General features: G+C 45.7%; 1 long non-coding RNA gene across 1 annotated transcript; it reads right to left on the bottom strand.

The window, feature by feature from the left end:
- Positions 1–216: 216 nt before the first annotated feature.
- On the bottom strand, positions 217–14,593 carry LOC118000922. The gene is made up of 2 exons (XR_004676583.1): positions 13,832–14,593; positions 217–1,556 (listed from the first exon to the last, which is right to left on the bottom strand). It is a non-coding gene; the product is annotated as an uncharacterized LOC118000922 (long non-coding RNA).
- Between the last annotated feature and the right edge of the window lie 4,622 nt (positions 14,594–19,215).

Raw genomic sequence — 19,215 nt, 5'->3', positions numbered from 1 at the left:
CCGCCCCCGGCTGCTCCCCCCCAGAGGCATGTGTCTAGCTCTGGGGCAGCTCCATCACACTGCAGACCTGGAGAGACGGGGCTGGCCAGTGTCCCACCCCTTACTACTGGTCTGCACCAGTGTGCTAGGTTTAAAGAGATAAGCAGAAATGGTTGAACCAGAAATTATATGATCCCATTGTTCGTGTTTAGAATACAAAAAAAAAAAGGAAGGCGATTTATTGAAGAAGTGTTTATTGAACACCAATTTAGTTTCAGGAACATTTCAGGTACATTGTCAATGTTAAAAGCTTATTATATATCTCACACTAGTTTTATACATTTACATGTATTTTTTAACTTCATTCTCATGAAAACCCTATGAGGCTGACGCTCTTATTAATATCTCCATTCTACAGATGAGGAAATGTAGGCTCAGAGAGGTCAAGCAACTGGTCCAAAGTGGCATAGCTGGTGGGGGGAGTGGTGAGTAGGAATGCTGGAATTTGAGCCCAGGCACTCCAGCTCCTGTGCTTATGTCCAAACTCCACACCTTCGTAATATGCACTCTGTGGCCTTCGTGTACTTCGGAGGACATGTGGGTCCAGACTAGCATCTTAGCGCCATGCACAAATGAAAGCTTTCTAGGCAGGATATTTCTTTAAGATGATAGTATCAGACTAATGTATGAAGCACTTTTTAAAAGTGACTCTTATTATATACTAGTAACACATGTAAGGATGAGTGCACTGTCAAAGATACAAATTTTGAAAGGAAGACACGTCAGGTTATCCCCCTTAATAACAGGTAACAATTATTGAGAGCTTTCTAACTCCTTTACATGCATTCTCATTTCATTCCACACAAAACCGTATGTGGTAGGTGGTATGATTATTATCCCCATTCTACAGATCAGGAAACTGAGTCATGTGTATATTGCTTCGTGAATAGATATCTTGGGCTGCATGGATGGGTAGAGGTTTAATGGCGTGCCATGTGCCAGGCATATTTGGTGGGCTATGTGAGAAGAATTGCTGAGCTTGCACTTGAGATTCCATTGAACTGTGCCATATTCATCTGTCTAATTTCTTTACTTAGACTGCTAGCCCCATGTGAGCAGGAGCCCTGTCTTCTAGGTCCCGTAATCTTCCCCTGGTTGGCACAAATTCCCTCCTCCAAATCTTTACTGACTGTGTGTGTCAGGAGCACGTGACTGGGTCTGGTTGTGGGTGCAGGGGTACAGAGCTCTTTGTGTTCAGCATGAAAATCTTGCTCACTTTTGAACCCAGGGCTCCTCTCTTCTCCCTTCCTGGGAGCATGAGAGTATATGACAAAATCAGAGTCATTTCCTTAAGGGAAGCATTAGTAAGTAATTTCAGCTTCAGGTGAATCTCTTCTGTTTCTCCAAGGACTGGGCATTGCCAGCCCTGCTGTAGCTGGTTGAAGGGGACCAAACCTCTCAGGAAGACGGACTTGGTTCCGTTTGACCAGCCAGAGCAGGGGGCAGCTCCCTTGGGAGGTGACCGTAGCCTCCAGGGTAAGGATCCCTTGGTACCTCCGAGCATTGGTTGTGCAAGCCTGCAACACAGAGAGAACCAGCATTAGCATGAATCAAATCCCAGTAGCTAGCCACACCCAGGATGCTCTCTTGCGGGGCTTGTGAGAGCCACACGTAATTTGTACTTTGCATTGCGTGACTTTGTTTCATCTTCTGTGTTCGAACCTTATTCTTTTTCAAATATAAACACTGTGAAGAACTAAAATGATATCGAATTGTAGAATTTGGAAAATGAAAGTCTTCCATAATTCTCTCTCCTCCCATCTTCCAAAAGAAATGTAACATTTTGGTCTATATTCTTTTGAATGTAAGATTACATTTTAATTTTTAAAATAGAATTTATAATTTTTAATTCAAATATGATGTATTTGTAAAAGAATACATGTCATACATATGTAAGCTATGACACATAATGATAAAACCAATACCCACAAATAACCATCTACCTTAGAAAAAGAACTTCACCAATACTGTTGAGGCTGCCTGAATGCATTTCCCAATTTATCTCTTTAGTTTCCCCTCAGAGGCAATTGAATTCCTTTTAAAAAATAATTTAAATGTTATTTTTTATAGTTTTTATTATTTATGCATTTATTCCTAAACGATATATTGCTTGTTTTTTATATAATGGTACCATACCACAGGCATTCCTCTATGACTTGGTATTTTCACTTAAAATGATATTTGTAAAATTCATCCATATTGATGAGGCAGCTGTAGTTTATTAATTTTCATTTTTTATGGCTTTCTACTACGTGAATATATTACAATGTATGTAGTCATTCTCCTAGCGATAGACATTGAGATTGTTTGGTTTGACAAATGGGTAGAATTGACAAAATAGTTCCTCAAAAGAGGTGGGGAAATCTTTGATTCTTGTAGTTTCTAATGGAGAAGTCTGGATTCCAGGGCAGTAGAACTTGTACGTTGGCCTTACAATGGAAGTAACATTTACCCATCTACGACACTGGGGATGGGCGCAGGCATTTGTGTGAGCTGCCCTCCAGGTGAGTCTCATGCGGATGAAGTTTGAGAACCACTGGACTCGCAGAGGTACCCGCTGATTTCTGCCTATTTCTGGGAAAGTGTGATCAAGGGGGCAGGGAGCTGATTGAGATGAAGACCTTTCCCAGACAAGCAGAATGCCAGAAGGCTGTACCTCCTCCCTCAGAGGGTACTCTTGCCTGTTCTTTTAATTTCTCCTCCCTGATGAAGAGAAGTGTAATAGAATGGAAAGCATGTCGCCCGGGAGTCACCCTTAACTGGGTTCAAATCCCACTGAGGCTTCCTGGCTCTTTTGCTCTGGGGACATTACATGCATTCTTTTTTTTTTTTTTTTTTTTTTTTAAGAATTTATTTATTTATTTGACAGAGAGAGACACAGCGAAAGAGGGAACACAAGCAGGGGGAGTGGGAGAGGGAGAAGCAGGCTTCCTGCAGAGCAGGGAGCCCAATGCGGGGCTCGATCCCAGGACCCTGAGATCATGACCTGAGCCGAAGGCAGACGCTTAATGACTGAGCCACCCAGGCGCCCCATTACATGCATTCTTTAAACCTCAGTGTCTACACCTGTACCATGGGGGAACATACCTACCTTGTCCTCATTGTAAGACTTAATGAAAACCACAGAAAGGTGCTCAACACGAGGTCCCCGGTGGACACAGTAAACACTTCCAGGCATTGTGGGAAAGTCCTACAGACAATTGTGCCTGCTTTTGAAGCCAAAAGTTTCACTCTCTACTTCAGCCCGTTCTTCACATATTTCCCTTCCCCTGGCTGCAAGTATTTTCATTTCAACCCTGAAGTTGTAAAAACCACTGATCAGGAAAAGCAGAACTGGTTTACCCTGCCAAGCGGACTTCTGCCAAATGGACGGCAGCTTGGGAGTTCTGTCTGAAATAAGTAAGAGATCGCAGAAGTCAGTGCAGTCAACAAGGCACGGTAGACGCGGCAACTGGGGGAAGGGCGCTGTGATGTGCTGGGGGTCGGGGGAGGGGGGAAAGCAGGAGCCACAGTGACTCCTCAGCTCTAGATGGTTGGCACAGGGCCTTGTTGCAGCTTCTTGCTTGCACTGAATCCCCTCTGCCTTGGCATGCATCTTGCTGGCTCCGCAGTCAGGGGCATCGTACCTTCTCCCTCCACCTCCTATCAATGACACAGGGGTCTTGGGGCTACGCCCACCAGCTTTTCCTCTGGCTAACCTTGTCCTTGCTCCTCCTGGGGAGCAAGGGAGTAGGCAGCTGTGGGGGCAGGGGAGCAGCCGGGCAGTACATCAAGTCAGAACAGACCTCTTCTTGCAGGGTGATTTCTGCAAGTCAGGACAATACCCCTCATCACCTCTCTCCTCTCTTTACTCACGTCCTGCTCCACCTGCACAACGGCCCCCCAGTTTCATTTTTTTTTTTTAAGATTTTATTTATTTATTTGACGGAGAGCGAGAGAGCACAAGCAGGGGGAGCAGCAGAGGGAGAGGGAGAAGCAGGCTCCCTGCTGAGCTCAATCCCACGACCCTGAGATCATGACCTGAGTCGAAGGCAGACGCCCTGGCCCCCCAGTTTCTGAGTAGATGACACAGAATCAACCTCAGGGGAGGAAAAGGAAAGCTATCTTTGGAGCAAGTCCAATTTAGAAAAAGAAAGGGTTGTCATTGGGAAGAAGTACAGCTTTGAGTCATCTGCCTATTTTAGAGATGTGAAGACTGATGTTTGGAAAAGAAGGGTGGTAATTTTCTTTGGAAGATTGAGTATGTGGTAATATGCCGACACCAGAGACCTTAGTCATTCAAAGCACCACTGTCTAGAGCAGGGTTTCTCAATCTCAGCAGGTGGACATTTGGGGCCAGCTAAGTCTTTGCTGAGGAGGGCTGTCCTGTGCACTGTAGGGTATTTAGCAGCATCTCTGGTCCTTACCCACTAGATGCTGGTAGAACTCCTTACTTGTGACCAGCAGAAATGTCCCTGGGCATTGCCCAATGTGCTCAGAGGGGCAACGTCTCCTGCAGCTGAGAATCACTTAACTAAAGCTGAAGTCTCTGTGCTCAGTCCTGCAGCTGCCCCATCTCTGGTTCTTCTGAATTCTCTCCAGCCCCTAAGGAGTACAGGTTGGCATGCCCTTGAAGGCCATTAGACCCCTGCCTGGCATCTGGGAGAGACAGTGGGGGGCGCCGCCTGCGCTGCAGCAGCCCAGTGGGGGCCGTGGCCCAGCGTGCTGCGACCAGTCGCCTCTGAGGGGGTGGTCCCCTTCGCCTCCCGCCACTCTGCATTCATCCTTCCCTGTCCTCCTCTGCCCGTGCCCCATCTTGCTGCTTCTCAGTTCTGTCTCACAGCCCTCTCCTCTGCATCCTGTGCATCTCCACACACATCTGTCAAACCCTGTGCTTCTGCTTAAGAACTCACGGTAGGAATTCAGGGTGGCCCAGCCCTGGTCTCACACACACACGCCCAAACAGCAGGAAGCAGAGCTGTGGAAGGCACAAGGCCATCCTGCAGCTGGGGGGTAAGTGAGGGAGGGGATCCTTTCAGCCTCCTCCCTCATTCTGGAATGCTGGGGTAGGTGATGGCCCAAGCCTTGGGTGACTGCCGTGTCTCCTCATGCCCAAGGCTTCGTTCTGGGAGTCCAACTCCTTCTGCGTGTGGGTTCAGGCCCTCTAGGGCCAGGGCTGGGGACACAGGGGTTCAGGGAAGAGGGCAGAAAGGAACTTAGCCAGTTGGATGAGTGGATTGCTCTCTGAGTACTCTGACCTTTTTAGCAAGCAGCTTCACCCAGCGCTGCTTGGCAACAGGGCTGTGATATGAAGGGGACAAGGTGGCAGAGCAGGGCCAGGGGACTTTCAGGGACCCAGACTATAGTCTCCCAAGTCCCCCAGCACCTGCCGGCCTGCAAGGAAAGCCCTTGAGCTGCGCAAAGTGCCAGAGACACTGAGGGTCCTAAAGGGAAGGAAGTGATAACAGATGGATGTGAAGGCATCACAATTCAGTTTGGTTAGCAGAAAGCTCTCATTTCAGGAGCAAAATGCCCGGTGACGGCTGCCGGTGTGAAAAACCTTTAGGCGATGTGGCCTCTCTCTGCCAACGGACATGAGCCGTGGGGTCCGGGAGGCTGGCACAACCAGCAGCGGGCCTGGCACCGGGCTGAGCCACGAAGCCTCAGGAGGGAGAGAAGGGCGTGTGGGCGAGGGGCCAGACAGGATGCAGAGGCTCCTGCTTGGTTGCAGAGGGAAATTCCTGTGTGTGGCAGGGGACAAAGCCCCGGGTGAGGAAGGGGGCCAAACCTGTGCCGGGTGCTGGGGTGGGCCTGCAGAAGAGGCACTTGCCGAAACCACACACTTCCTTACATTCCATAGCAACGTAATCCGTATGGGGATATAAAGAAGCATGTGGCCTCGGGAAGCCGTGCTGGCCCTGGCCCGCTTTCTCCTGTTGTCCAGATGCAGCCCCGCACCTCTGATGTGGGCCATCGGCACCTCCCTTCCCCCGCAAAGTGGAAACGCTCAGAGGCGGGACCACCCACGTGTTCCTCCGCCATCCTATGTGGCCCCCAAATCATCCTGGAACAGTGTGGTGGGGAATGGCGGCGCTTTGGGGGCCCAGTTTCTTCCCCCACCGTTTGTTCAGAACCAGACAGCACCCAAGTGTCACTGGCTTATTTTGGTGCAGTTATCATCTTGTGATTGTTAGTACTATTCAATATTTTATTTTTAAAGATTTAAAAAAAATTTTTATTTGGGAGAGAGAACACAAGCAGGGGGAGTGGGAGAGGGAGAAGCACTTGGCTTCCCGCGGAGCAGGGAGCCCGATGCGGGGCTCTAACCCAGGACCCTGGGACCATGACCTGAGCTGAAGGCAGACGCTTAACCATCTGAGCCACCCAGGCGCCCTGTTTTTTGGTTTTTTTTAAAGGTTTTATTTATTCATTTGACAGAGAGAGACACAGCAAGAGAGGGAACACAGCAGGGGGAGTGGGAGAGGGAGAAGCAGGCTCTCCGCAGAGCAGGGAGCCCGATGCGGGGCCGATCCCAGGACCCTGGGATCATGACCTGAGCCGAAGGCAGACGCTTAACCAACTGAGCCACCCAGGCGCCCACTATTCATTATTTTAATCGCTTCTGCTTTATATATGTCGATATGATTCTTTTTTTCATGTTTGGAATCCCACGAAGGATAAACCTTCTGTCCAAGAGGGCGAGAACCCAGCAGAGAACTGTCCCCCATGTGTGCGGCGAGCATCCCCCACGCGGAAACGCAGCGGGCCTGTGTCGCCCTCAGGACCCTTGTTGTGGGCATGCGCTGATGGCCGCAGCTGCCGGCGCAGGGTTCCAAGCACCGTTGCTCACTGTGGGAAGGATCTTTCTGTTTGTCTCCTGCTTTCCCCAGCCCGTCACCTGTCCTGCCGTCTGGGAGGCCTGAGCTGCTGAAGGCAGAGGGACTCTGGCAGCAGTCTTGCCTCTCTGGGTCTGGACAGGCCACACTGGCTGGAAGGAGATGGGGTTTTCAGCTTTGTGGCATCTGATTCTCTGCAGGAGGGTGCCCAAAGTAAAATTGCACCCCAAAGAAGTTTAGAGGCTCGCAGCACTGACAAAGGCAGTTCATGAACTCTACTAATACAAGTACTAAACTTAAGAACAATTTTTTTTTTTTCCGAGCATACCCTGTGACAGGGATACTTTTCTGTGCTTTGCAAATACAGTCTCCTGAAATCCTTGCTCCTACTCTACGAAATAGCTAGTATTGTCATCTGGCTTCATAGATAAGGGTCATGGAAACAACTTGGTTTACATATATGCACATGGTAATCCTTAAAAACGAACAAACTAACTAATCTGGTTAGAGGGACAGTCTTGATCAACCCATGCAGACAGGCCGGGAAGGTACATGCTGAGAAAGAAGAAAGGGAAAGAAACACGATGGGCCTTGCACTCTTTGCACACTTAGCCTCTGCAGCTGTGTACTTGGGCTGTTGCTGCCGCTGCTGCTGGTGATGGCTTAGAAACCGTGATTTTTCTCAGGAAAATAGGAAAGTGTCCTAAGCGCCCCATTCAAAAATCTTTACTGGCTGGTCTTGGGAGTCATCCATTTAATCCAATCCAATGGCTGCGTAAGCTCCTGCTATGAAAACATGGCTCTCCCCTCTAGGCAAAGGCAAGCTTCCTACGAGTGAGAACGTGAGGTCGCTCTTCCTCCCCCTCCCCAGGTGTGGGTGGTGGTCAATCAAAAGCAGGAGCTGATGGGAAGAGAGAGAATGGGGCCAAAGGAGAAGATGTGGTCGAGAAGAGGAGGATGTCTCATCTCTTCCAGTGAACCAGGGAACCGACAAGCTGAGTAAAGTTTCATTTTAACTGGTTAAACCTGTCAGTTCAAGATCCTCCCAAGTGTGTGGCATGTAGGTTTGAGGAGTGAGGGTTTGCACAGAAGAGAAAGACCGCTGTGTTTTTTGGTCCGGAGAACTAGAAAGAGCCAGCTTTAAAAGACTTGCCATTCAAGCACTGGGTGTTATACACAAACAATGAATCATGGAACACTACATCGAAAACTAATGATGTAATGTATGGGGATTAACATAACATACTAAAATAAAATCTAAAAAAAAAAAAAAAGACTTGCCATTCATGAGTAAGCTGAGATCCAGAAGGTGATTAATTCATGTAAGATGACAAAAGACATAGATTTCTAGATAAACGATGTGAGATAACCAAGATAGTGCTAATCCAGTGCTAAATTCACTGGGGTGTGGATTTCTTGGTCTTTATCAAGCCCGACCTTATATGGTCAAATGGTTACTTAAAAGCTCACTTCAAAATCTACAGGAAAAAAATAATAACAAAAAGCTTTTAATAAATTACTTGGTTGCTCTTGAGTCCAGGAAACTAAATTCTTTCAACTTAGAACGCACAAAGAATTTTGAACCTGAAGGGAAAGTTTGAAACTGGAATGTGTTGTCTGAATCCTCATGACACTTTCCCTGATCATCTGACTTAACATGCAAGGAAAGAAATGCATGGAACAGATTCGAAAATGGAGCACAAGGTAGGCTGGAAAGACAAAATGAAACACACAACTGCAACAGAATTAAAATATTTCAGACTAGGCATGATTGGAAGTAAAAAAATCTAGGATGGGGAATATAAAGATATGTTTAAATAAAGTCCTTTGAGTTGCTTTGGAGGAAATTTCAACATACATTCAAAGTATTTTACCAAGGCACTGAAAAGACAAGCCGAAAGTTCGAGGTCATGTGCTGTCAGATTTTCATACATCACAGGGCAAAGGACATTGATATGGCGATTGGATATAGGTTTTTTGACATTATTTATTTAGTGTCCTACCTGCCTAAATCTTCTGACTTTGGTAGGTAGTGTTAATAGGAAGAATGGGGAGGGATGATGTGTCACCCGGCCCCTTGTGAGCTGGGTGATATTGGTGACCTTTCTTCCCTCATCCCTGTACCAGATCCCATGCCAGTTATCTGCAAATAGCTGTGTAACCTCATCTGCCCACCACAGGATGGGTTGAAGATTAATGAGATAACACATGGGAGGGTCTTGAGTTTCTTAGGAGAACAGACTGATGACAATACAAAATGTCACTCAATGTGTTATTGAAAACAAGATTTATTTCTCCCTCTCTCTGCCCTGTAATCAGACAATTGTTCAAAGCCTTAAATTAGTAAATGGTCCTTTCCCTAGTTCCTGGGAAGCAAACATCATTTTAAAGCTTCTAGAACTTAAGTAACAATAAAAGCAGCGTCAAAAGCATAAGCTGCAATCACAGTTTTGTTTTGTTTTGTTTTGTTTTTTCCTACTTTCACTGGGCAGGACAGCATTTGAACATAAATGACTCAGCCACAGCTTTACAGAGAAGTGAGGATGGGGATTTCCCATTAATGGTCAGCAGAAAGACTCTTGGATTTGGGACAAATCCAGGACAGGTTAGGAGAGGGAGAACACGGTGTAACTAATGTAAGTAACACGATGTCATCTTTATTGGAAGCAGAGGGCTGCAGGGAGGAAGACCATGGAGTGGGCATCTGTGTCTTCTGGCTCTGTGACCTTGAGCAAACTACTTAGCCTCTTTGAGCCTCACTCTCCTTATCTGTAATGTCAGAATAATAATGCTTCCTCACTAGGAGACTTCAACGAGATAGATTGATGTAAGGTGCTGTGAACGCTGTATTAAAAGTCTAATAAATGGTCCCTTACTAGGATTACTAGTATTTAATATATGCTTACTACGAACACAGCAACCAAAACTACTCACTGCATGAAAGTCCCTTTATTTGCTCGACTTTCAAGAGTTTCATTAACATAATAGTTGTTATTAGGAAAGGGGTAGTTCTAAGATACTTGAGAAAGCTTAAATATTATAAAAAATATTTCTCCCCGCAATTCTGGTTTGCCTATTTTTTAAAAACAATTTTTGATATTCTCAAATGTCTGAAAAGGATTTGTTAAAAAGGAGGATTCATCAGTGTCATTTCTGATAACAATCGTTACAGGTTCTGAATATCTGGGGCATCAGTCTCATTTTCAGGATTTTTGTGAAAACAAAAATATAGTGAAATGTTCAGACCAATCTCTTATTGGCCACAAGGACTTGGCCCTCTGACGACAGATCCTTAGTCAGTCAGCCCTTTGCTGGACGAGGGAAGGAAAACAGGACTTTCTGCAGAAAAATCGCCTGTGTCTCACTCTCTGAATATCTAATACGGGCAACTTAGCTTTCCCTATCCCTTCTCTGCCCCACAGTCAGGCTTGCAAGTTTTAAATAATCAATAACTGTTTTTTTTTTTTTTTTCTTTCTTAAAATATAACCAGCCGTGCCTGCTTTTATGGGGATTAGGACCCGGCTAGGGTCTGCAAGAGGAGCGGTCTACACAGATGCATGCGCCCCGCAATCTGAGCCCTCGTGACCTTAGGCCCTGGTATCACTACTGCTGTTCTTGGTAGCTAACCATGAAACAGAAGCTATTCTGGAGTTCACCGAGGTACAAGCCAAATTATTTGGGGCTTACCATCATCTGGCTGAGGAGGTAGGAAATAAAGCCGAGGCCCCTCCTTTTAAGGCAAGCATGGGGTAGTATGTCGGGATAGGACCTTATTTTTCCTAAGGCTCAGCCAGATTGTCTAGCTATTTTTAGAGCACTGGCCAGTTCTGAATGTTGATTCAATCATGGGCATGAGTCCCATTTTAACTTCCCAGGACAGCCAAGAGCAAGGCTAGCTGCAGGAACCCATCTTCTCTCCCTGCAGGCATCCTGCCACCCTTCTCTGCAAAGGTGAGTCCTGGTGGCATTTCGCCATCACTGTTGTCCTGGCCCTGCTGCTCAGCAGAGCTGGAGAGCCCGAGCTGGGACTTCAGGCGAAATGGAAAAAGGGGTAGAGTGGGAGCCAATGTTTTACTAAAGGCAGTTACTTATTTACAATTTCGTGAAGCACATTTTATTAGACAGGATAAGACTGTCTCCAGCAGGTTAAGTAATTTGGAAGCACAGAGTGGTTAAGAAGCTCACCCAAATCACACAGCTGGTAAATGGCTGACCTACGACTTGGAGTTCCTCTCTCACCCAAAGCACGCGTTCATTCTAACATGCGGTCTTTTCCAACTTCGCCTGGTCCTTAGTGCCATGGAGGCACTTATTAAAACCCCTTTCCCCCCGCCTCACGCCATAGCCATGGACTTGGGCTCTCCATGGGGAGGGGCCAGGTGTCCCTATTTTTAACAAGCACTCCCAGGGGATGCTCAGCAAATTTGGCAAAAAAGAGCTCCAGAAGCATCGCTTTCAAACTTGAGTGAACATTGGAATCACAGGGGAGCTTGTTAAAATGCAGATTCTTCTGCCTCGCTCTCAAAGATACTGAAATAAGCCATCTGGGCCAGGGCCCAGGGATCTGCATTTTTGCAACCACTTCCAATTTATTCTGTGGCCAGTGGGCAGAGGACTTTGAGAAACATTGACCTAATAATATACGAGAGAGAGAGAGAGAGAGAGAGAGAGAGAGAGAGAGAGAGATGGATGGATGCTTAAGTAATAAAACTGTTAATTCTGGAAAGGACTTGTTTTACAACCGTCTAAGTCAAATTATATCATTTGGATTAAAGGAAGAATTTCTGCAAACATGGTGACAAATGGTTATACCAAGACACAAGGTGATGCCCCTCTACAACATGAACGGCTAACATATTAGTAACAGAAAGGGGAGTGGACACTCTTGTCCACACCAGCCCCCTAATATCTTATCTTTCCAGTGTTTCCTGTGCTCAGCTTCCAGCTGGAATGTTCTTTTCTCTTTGCCCATCTTCGCTAGTTAAAATCTCTGTCTCTTTAAGCCCCAGCTCAAAAGACACATCCTCCACAAAGTTTTCTCCCAGTTCTCTCTCATTCTCTTCTTAGTTCCTATCGTTTGGACCTGTACTCAGGTACCTATCCCATCTTACTTTGCTGTTCCCATTCCTTGTGTACCTCTGATTCATGTATCTCCTCTCCTTGGGCCAGGATCCTGACTACTTCCTTTTTGATTTCCCACACCACCCAGTGAAGGCCTTTTGCATAGGAAGGGGGGACCAGATAAAACCATCACCACCACCACCTCACGTAGAGAACACTCACTGCATGAGGGTACTGTTCTCAGGGCCGTCACAAGTCACTTATATTAGAAATACTCCTATTTTGAAGACTCAGGACACAGAGCACTGAGAGGTGGTTTGTGGAAAGGTCTTCTCAGAAGCAATAACTCTATAGGGGACTGGAGTCATGCCTGTAAAGAGATCTGAGCTCTGTGTGTTAAAGGAAACCACACTTTAAAACATTGTGACCTCCTGACTTAGTGTGTCAGGGTCATCTGGAGGGCTTGCCCAAGCACAGAATGCCCATCCCCATCCCCCGAGTTTCTGATTCAGGAGGTCTGGAGGAGGATCTGAGAATCTGCATTCCTAACAGGTTCCCAGGTGATTCTGATGCTGCTTGTCTGGGGACCATACTTTGAGAACCATTGGTCTAGTTCAATGTTTCTGATGCTGAACAATTCAAGGGCAAGGCATTGGCCATTTTGTTCTGAGCTTCTGAGGAGGTAAGGAAAAAGAGTAAAGCCACACAAAGGCCAGGAAAGTGTAAGTCCTCTTTAAGGGTATGACTGTAGGAGCTTTCACCCATGAGGGTGTAGACAGATGGTCAACCCTCCAAAGAGAGGGAAACCCTCATGTGTGAAGTTACAAAGTTGCTAAATTACGAAATCACTAGGAGTTTTCAGCCTGAGGGCTTGTACACTACCGTCTTTTTTGGTCCCAGATCTTACTGACAGACATTAAGTGGAGTATGGTGAAGATTGGGTGTAAAATAAAGCGAATGTTTTTCTTGGGAAAGACAGCCCAGCAGGACGTTCACTCACTCACAGGACCTCATATCATATTTGCATGGGGATCGTAATGATTATATAACATAACGTAATGTAATAATACCGAATAATGATAAAGCTCTTTAGGTCCAAAAACTCTTCTTAAAAAAGTGCACCTATTACATTGAGTGAGTAGTAAGAATTGCTTAAGGTCCAGGGGACCTTGTCCTAATTTTCCAAAGAAATACATTACTCAGGGACTTTGTTTCTTAGTTTTTAAAAAGATTTAACACTTCACATTGTTTTAACGGGGATGTCATCTGAAGAAATCACTCTCATTCAGTGATGAAATAGTTGAGATAAATTACACATTAGAAATAAAGTCCTCTGAGTTGCTTTGGAGGAAATTTCAACATACATTCAAAGTATTTTACCAAGGCACTGAAAAGACAAGCCGAAAGTTCAAGGTCATGTGCTGTCAGATTTTCATACATCACTCTGCAAACCCGAGCTCTTCCTTAGGTAATTGACCGGCTCCTCGGGCGGATTATGCCAGATCTCTGCCCTGGAGCTGAGCTGTGTTTCACTGTCCTTCTGTCTCCATGCCCACCCTCCTTCCCTCTGCTTTGCTTCGAGTCCCCACACACAGAAACAAGTCCACTGTCAGCATAGCCAACAAATCATTCTGACACACCGAAAATGTGGGCAGGGGTGATTTCTCTCATTTATTTCCCCTTCGCCTAGCTCTGCCTGATGGGCTTGGATTCCAGAGGTCCTCCCCGCCCATGTGATAAGCAGAATGTGGAGCTTCACCTGCTCGCATAGACACTGCCGGCTTCAGATGACAGAAGCAGATCGCCTGCAGGGCTTCCCAAAAATTCACAAAGAAAGCAAGACAGATGGGCAAGGCAGGAACGGCCAGAGGACAATTAGAGGAGAAAGCAGCACTGGGAACAGCTCGGTACATACCTGGGGAAAAGTTGCAGGCAGGTCCCTCCTCCTCTGTGGGCCTTCTTCCCTGGCAGGCTTCGGCCCCATTGAGGTGTTTAGAGCCTGGGTTGTTATTATTATCTTTTTCAGAGCTGGCAGTGTTGGCTTGCATTTCTATGCCTTCCTGTCAGAATTCTCTCAAGGAAACAGCAGCTGGTGAGCTCAGAAATGTCAGTCAGAATCTTGGCCTAGTTTGGGGCCTTGAAGATTCTTACAGAAAGTTAAAAAGGTTTCTGGGCCAGTGTCTCCTTTGGGTTTTCCTTCTCTTGCTTCTCACCTTTTCCGTCTTCTATTTTTTTTTTTTTTTTCATTTTTACCTCAGTAGCTAGCTACTTAAATTGCCTGCCTCTGTCTTACTGATGGTCCCCTCCTGGGTATGGCTGTGGAACTTCTTCCAGTTCAGCCTGACAGCCTGGTGCTTTTCGAAGCATTTAACTAGTACCTGTGTGCTTCTTCCTCATTTTGTCTCCTCACTTATTCCCCATTTTCTTTCCTTTCACTCCTCTCTTTTTAATCGCTATCCTTCTAGTCACACATGGAGGAGCCATCTTTGTCTTCCTGTGTGTATGCCCCCTGCCCCAATGGTCTATCATCTCCCCTGCGCTCTGTCCACGCGTCCGTCTGTCTTTCTCTTAGGTCTGTCCTCTATTGTTGCTTTAGCTCCTCTCGTGTGCTGCTTAGCTGCGACCTCGCACCCCGTCCCCCTCCCGTCCTCCTGATCCTTACCAGCCTCACCCTCTGCCTTCTCTTGTCCCCGCTCTCCAAGCGGGCCTCCTCCTTTTGTACTCCCCAGCCCTCTGCCCACCCCCAGCGCACTCTCCACCTGTTTGTGTCTTTTAAGGGCCTTGGTCATGTCCATGCCTTCTGTCCACCTCAATCACCACAGTGACGGGCCTCTGAAAGCTGTTGAATTACACCTCTTCAGCTGTCCCATGGCAAGGAGAAATGTCCTTTGCCAAATCCCTTTTCAGATAGGCAAACCTATATTAATGAAATGAGGCATGTATTATTTTAAAGAGTGAGAACGTTAATTTTTTTTTTCAAGTGAATGAATCCCCATCTTTTATACTGGGTTTCTTTTAGGCTATGTCAATATATACCACTTCAGATATAGTCATTTCGGTTTACCTGTAACTTGTTTTGGCCATTTTTCAGATGGGAGGGTGGCTGCAGTGAAGTTATAGAAAATACAGCTAGTTTGGGGCTTGACTAGATTCAATAGCATATATTTAGTGAGTGTCTGCCAATCTTGGTGTACCATGCTGAACACTGGAAATGCAAAGACGTGTCCATCTTCCTTTCCTTGAGAGACTTAAATAGGTTCTTTCAGAATTAGAACCTATATGTAGAAAAATATACCAAAAAAAAGAGAATATGATAATTGCAAAGTTATAGTACAGAAAATAAGTACAATTAGCATTCAGAAGCAGAAATTGTTAAGTAGTAAACCAGGGAGTGACAGCTTAATGGAAGACATTGGGTTTCAGCGGTCACTGAGGCTGGGGAGGCCTTGCATACCTGGAGGGGTGAGGGAAGGCCGTTTCTAGATGGGGGAACAGCGAGAGCAAAGGCATGGAAGCTGGAATGTCCAGAGTGTTCCAGAAATACTAATTAACCTGTGGCTGGACCCAGTGTAGAGGGGTCACCCTGGGGAAGGCCTTGGGCACAAAGCAGCCATTTTGAGAAAATACACTCGTAGTAGGAAATAATCAGTTGTTTTTTTTTTTTAAAGAATCTTTTAGACCACACATTTATAGGTAACCTAATTTAAAAAGAGTAATGCTATGTTGGTATGATTTCTACAAGTTAAATAAATATAAATTTGGATTCTTTGATCATCATCACCTGGAAAGCCATGGTCTGAAATCAGTTGCTATTGAATATAGAGAGAAATGAAGATCTCTCTCCAATCCCAGTATTAAAATTCTCTTTCTTATTTAATTTTGGCGTTCGTTACGAAGGTCTGCTGTTAAAACTGCTCATCCCACTCGTTCAGTCTGTCTTATTCATGTAGCTTGTCCCAAACGCTAGTCAACAGCATCTTTCCTCTTGCGGAAGGCTTAGTCCCAACATGGCTGGGTTAAGTATTTGTTTTAGGTCTATATACACTTTACCATTATACTGCTTTATTTGTTTGTTTGTTTATTTTTATTTTATTTTTTAAAGATTTTATTTATTTATTTGAGAGAGAGAGAGAGAGTGAGCTCACGAACTAGGGGGAGGGGCAGAGGGAGAGGGAGAAACAAACTCCCCACTGAGCAGGGAGCCCGATGTGGGGCTCGATCCCAGGACCCTGGGATCACCACCGGGGCCAAAGGCAGATGCTTAACTGATTGAGCCACCCAGGCACCTCACCATTATACCGTTTTAAAATTTGTTTTACAATTTTGTGTAAGTCTTTTTTTTTTTTTTAAAGATTTTTATTTTATTTGTTTGAGAGAGAGAGTGAGAAAGAAAGCACAAGAGTGGGTAGGGTCAGAGGGAGAAGCAGACTCCCCGCTTAGCAGGAAGCCCGATGTGGGACGTGGTCCCAGGACTCCGGGATCATGACCTGAGCCAAAGGCAGTCGCTTAACCAACTGAGCCACCCAGGCGCCCGTGTGTGTAAGTCTTGAATTCACAGGACTATAAACTCCTGGAAGTCTGGTTTATATTCCTTTTAATTTCTTCCCTTGTCTTTAGTATAAGGCACACAGTGGGCTCCTAATAAATGTTTGTTAAGTAAACCACATAAAGAGGCTTGATAAAATTCCCACAACAAAGTATAAACCCACCAGCCACCCCATTGATAGGAAGACAAACAATTTTTTAATGTTTTATCACTCCCTTAGTTCTTCTGAGATTTATCTAGGGTCAAGGAGGGAAGTGATCTTAATTTAATGGCTTACCTGTATATAGAGTTATATTATTCATTTTCTTTCTTTTTTTTTAAGTTTTTATTTATTTATTTCTTTGAGAGAGAGAGATCAAGAAAGAGAGAGCACTAGCAGGGTGAGGGGCAGAGGGGCAAGCAGACTCCCCATTGAGCAGGGAGCCCGATGTGGGACTCTATCCCGGGACGCTGGGATCATGACCTGAGCTGAAGGCAGATGCTTAACCGACTGAGCCACCCAGGTGACCCTATCCTTTACATTTTCAAGTCACATTTTTGTGAGCCTCAAAGACTGTTTGAGGTCAGAAGTACAGAGCAGTTAGGGGATTTGCTGAGGGCTAAGTGGCTAATTATTGAAAAAACTGGGATGAAACCTAAGTCCTCAAACTCCTAGTCAATCCACCCCCCCTTTCTAAATCTTAGCACATTTTAGGAATTCTGACAAAGAGCTACTTTGTTTCCTTAAAGTCTCCGGTAAACCAGGTCGGTTTTTAAGCAGGCAAATTGATGAGTGAAGTAGAGGCTGAATTGAGGGCTGGGGAGGGTCTTTTCCTCAGATCTTTCCTAATGAGACGCTCTTCCCTGTGGAAATCTCCAGAAGCCAGGAAAAGGGTAAAATTAGAGCTGGTCTGAGCAAGATTGTATTCAAGGTTAATCTTCAAGATCATCTCACTTAGTTACCTCATTCAATACATGAGGAGACCAAGGCTCGTTAGCAGAGACTTGCCCTCTGTCACAGAATGAGGACCTCCTGACCCCGGGTCAGTGTGCTTTGTATCGCATTCTAATTGCTTCCTGTTTGGTAAGGAGTCCCCCTCCCCCACCGCCACCTCCAGGCGACACTGGACCAGGGCAATGGTGGTGGAGGCAATACTCAGACTGACCTGTTTATGACTGCAGGGTACCTCTTAGAGCCCTCCACCAGTGAGCAGAAATGAGGGGGAACCCCGCAACTGTGGGGAGAAGGCAGGAAACAGAGTGTTCCATGTTAAACATGGGTCTCATGCTTTGTAGTGGGCTCAGCTACCGAATTTCATAAGGATGATAATAATAATGAAATCATGGGATGATAACAATAAATCCTTTGAGATACTGCCAGAACTCCGTATCGCAAGCTTTAGATGCCAATGGGCAGCTGCTTGGCTAAATGTGGCCCCCGGTTGTCAAAGCGAGACCCACCCCGATACGGGAGAAACAAATCAACAAGGATGTGCAGGGCACACACAGGGCAAAACCACTTGGAGGTGAAACTTTCAATTTAGACACCACTCCTTGAGGAATTAGCAATTTGAAAATGTGCTCAAAATGTCAAGTTTGACAGAGAGGCATTTATGGCCCCATGAACTGGCTTGCATGGATCGGAGATCAAATAAAGTATCAGGTGCCCAGGTTGATTATCTTGTTTTCCACCAAACAGTTGACAGTTGTCAGCATGGAGGAGGCTGGATGCCCATGATGGTGGTGTTAGCAGTAAAGTTCTGTTAACTTTTTCATTTCCAAGATGGTTTGATTTCCTCAAAACTAGAAGGTAGGACTTTGCTGCTTTCTGTGTTATTGCTAGAAATCCCCGATTCTCACCTTAATTTCTTCATCTAAAAACTAGATGTAATAATATCTGAACCACTTCCCTCGTTAGGTTTGTTGGGAGGATTAAATGAAGTAGCTTATTTGCTATGAGATATCCGGAAGTGGTTCTTGGTTGGTTGGCTTTAGTCATATTGGAGTGGGTACATAGTAAGCAGTGTGGTAAAGATGAGGGGCCAGTTTGAATTTCATTCAATCGTGGATGGAATTGATGGGGCCGGGGTGGGGGGTTGGGGGGTGGGGGAGATGTTTTGAGGCATTTGTCCATAAATGTTTATTTTAAGAGGAGATCATCTAGTATAGTCTTCTCCTTTGTACTAAGAAAATAAAGTCCTGAGTCTTAGCATGATTTTTTTCCCCCCTCCATGTTGTTCATGGAGTAAGCATCTAGTGCTAGGGTGAGAACCCAGGATCAGAACCAAGGCCCAAGGCCCCGAACTTGGGCTCCTGATTCATAATGTTACCATCTGCCAGGTTTGTTCAAGTGAGACCAATAAATGCTTATGAGAGTTATCTGTCAATGAAATAATACTACATTAATGTAAAGTATTCTTTTAATGAACTGTGTCCCCAAAATCCTTATACTGCCGACAACTACTCTTCACCCTGGGTAATGGCAGAAATGTGGGGCCTTGGACACCAGCTGTTCCCCAGAAAGTTTTCCCAGCTGCTGCTAAGGCCAACTCTGTGGTGGAGGAGCTCAGGAGTGGGGGATTCCAAGAGTGCAGATTCCATATAGGATGGAGCCAAAGCAGGTCAAAGGCAGAACAGTTGAAGCTGTTTGGGAAACAGGTGGGAACAATGGAACATTCATTTGGTTAGATGTGCCCTTAAATCAACACGAAGGTTTATCCCAGTTGCTTGGTTTGGGAAGACAGTGCATGTAGTGTTTAAAAGCTTTCTCTTTG

This window comes from Mirounga leonina, unplaced genomic scaffold (genome assembly GCF_011800145.1).
Source record: "Mirounga leonina isolate KUSES-001 unplaced genomic scaffold, KU_Mleo_1.0 Mir_53, whole genome shotgun sequence".
NCBI classification, from domain to species: domain Eukaryota; kingdom Metazoa; phylum Chordata; class Mammalia; order Carnivora; family Phocidae; genus Mirounga; species Mirounga leonina.
The sequence above is the reverse complement of the archived record's forward strand: the minus strand, read 5'-3'. Positions and strand labels throughout refer to the sequence as shown.